Consider the following 2,474-nt stretch of genomic DNA (forward strand, 5'->3'; position numbering starts at 1 on the left):
AAGTTGAGCGCTCTCCATAATCCTGAATAGATACCATTTACGTTTAATCTTCCATACCGAACACTCTATTTGGTCGAGGACGCACATGCGTTGAGTACTCTCCTTGACGATCACCCACTTGTCGAGCATGTACATGTGTCAAGCACTCTCCTTGGTCGACTACTCTCATGGGCCGAGGACACGCATGTGTCGAGCACTCTCCTTCATCGAGCACTCTCATTGGTTGAGGACACGCATGGGTCGAACACTCTCCAAGGCCACGAGTCTATTGCGTTTACACCCATTTCCCTGTTGAACACTCATTGGCCGAGGACGCACATGGGCCAAATATTGTCCTCGGCCATGAACTTCGCTTTGCTTTCCGTTCAACGACTTTCCCCACCGACCACACCCCTCAGTCAAGGAAGTGCTCAATCATGAATTAATTAAAAAAAATGGATGAAATAAAGGTAAGACAAAAATGTCATTAATATAAGGCCAAAGTGGCAAAGTTAATTACAAAATACATCCCTTTACAAAATGGCACTAATGGCCGAGTTACATTATCCCTAACCTAAGTAGAAGAAAACTGATTACACTAACCTACCTAAAACCTCATTCCTATGCTTGAATTGACGAATCAATGCCATCGATGCCACCTGTCTCCGCTTTGACGACATCATCCTAGCCCGCGTCTGCCTCAGCATGGTGGAGATTCCCCGAGGAGGAGCATGCTTGTCAGGTTTATCGCCACGAGAGAATTCAGCATAACTTATGAACTTTCCCCAAGGAAATCTTTGTCATTGTCAAACTCAAAGTCATCCGTGACGTCGTAAAAATAGAAGGCTTCGCAAACAACATGGTGAAAACTAGCATCGTGCTAAGCAAGAATCTTCTCCATGGCATCAGCCTTCACCTTCACCAAAGGCTCCTTCAGCCGGTCAATTTCACCCGCCGTCGCATCTGCCTTGGCCTGAAGATTTTGCACGGTTAGCTTCAGGTCGTTTACTTCCCTTCGGTGTGCATTTGAAGTTTTCTTCAACTCTTCAGCTAACACAGTGATCTCCACATTGGCAGCCAACGCCTCTTGCAAGTTCCTCTCGGTCTCCTTCAAATGACCTTGAAGTTGACCCTCTCCAATTGTCGACCTCATCATCATGTGCTAAGCCACCAACGAGTTTCGAGCATCCAACTTGCTGAAGAGCTTGTACTCGACCTCTACAGACATACCTTCCAAGTATTGTAGCCCACCACCAGATGTGATATCCAGGCTAACCAGGTTCTCAGCTTGGGCAGAAGGTATAAGGAAGTTTGACCCAACCACCACTGTGGGCATGACACATGCACGTAGCCTGATTGATCGAGAGTCTACTACTTCAGGCGCTTCGAAAATAATCTCAGATGATCTGTATCGACTACTAGCTCAGAGTGTTTCCTCTTACTCAAGTTGGCTTTCTTTTTCTTCGGATCAGACTCCGAAAGGGGCACATAAGCCGATTTATCCCTCAGAATCCGCAAGACAGATCGAGCTGGCAGTACCTTTCCACTTACCTTGGCTGTGCTTACCCGACCAACAAGCATACCGATCACATCCATGTGATCGTCAAGCCCAACCATCATTCCTACAACAAAAATGAGTTAACATCAATATAACACAGAGTAGTATAACCGAAGCCATGATAACATACTTAGGATGTTAAGTTCTATGTTGGAAGTGTAAAAAATATCTAAAAGACCTCGAATAGACAAAACCTTCGGTAGCCTATCCAAGAAGCTGATAATCGCTTGGTCTTTGGTAGGGAGACCTAAGGAGGATATAACTTCAAAGCACGTCGGGGAGTTCGAGCAATAAAAGGGTAATAACTTCTCCCCTTGTCTATCAAAGAAGCAATTTCTCATATCCTATCCCCAACGTATTTTTGAAGAAACCACTCTTGAAACCCTTGTACAAAGATGTAAACACCCTTAAGAGCCCCCATTTCGGCACTCGGGTTTGACAAAGTTCATCTCCTGACTGAAGAGTAATCGTCGTCCATGTAGGATAGGCTATAAATAGATTCAAATGCTCACCTTGATTGTTTACCTTAGCTGCTTTTAGTTAAAACCTAGTGCTCGAAAATTCTACAACGCATGAAATTTTTAATATTGGCAAGCCTATTTATAGGCAAGGTGAAAAGAAAAGGTGAAAAGATATCTTAACTTTGAAACCATTGGATCCCAATCATCGAATGACCCAAATCTCACAATTTTTGAACTTTCAACCGCTCCTACAAGACGAGGCATAACCACCGCATGCAACCTGGCATGTCGTCTCGGCAATAACTAACCATAATGGGCAGAACATTGCGCCTGTTTTGGTCGTTATCAGGGGAAAACCCTACTCCCTAGTTAGACGATATGGCTCTTGGGATAGGAGCCTCGGTATAGTCGACTCATCACTTGGATATTGACCCAAGCAACCATAGCATAATCTGACCTGGTTTTCTCAAATTAGT

At 44.5% G+C, this 2,474-nt stretch overlaps 1 long non-coding RNA gene across 1 annotated transcript; it reads right to left on the minus strand.

The window, feature by feature from the left end:
- Positions 1-472: 472 nt before the first annotated feature.
- Positions 473-2,096, minus strand: LOC145949810 (uncharacterized). The gene is made up of 2 exons (XR_014428179.1): positions 1,732-2,096; positions 473-1,601 (listed from the first exon to the last, which is right to left on the minus strand). It is a non-coding gene; the product is annotated as an uncharacterized LOC145949810 (long non-coding RNA).
- Positions 2,097-2,474: the final 378 nt, after the last annotated feature.

Source organism: Cajanus cajan, chromosome 1 (genome assembly GCF_000230855.2).
Source record: "Cajanus cajan strain Asha chromosome 1, NIPB_CcT2T_4, whole genome shotgun sequence".
Taxonomy (NCBI): domain Eukaryota; kingdom Viridiplantae; phylum Streptophyta; class Magnoliopsida; order Fabales; family Fabaceae; genus Cajanus; species Cajanus cajan.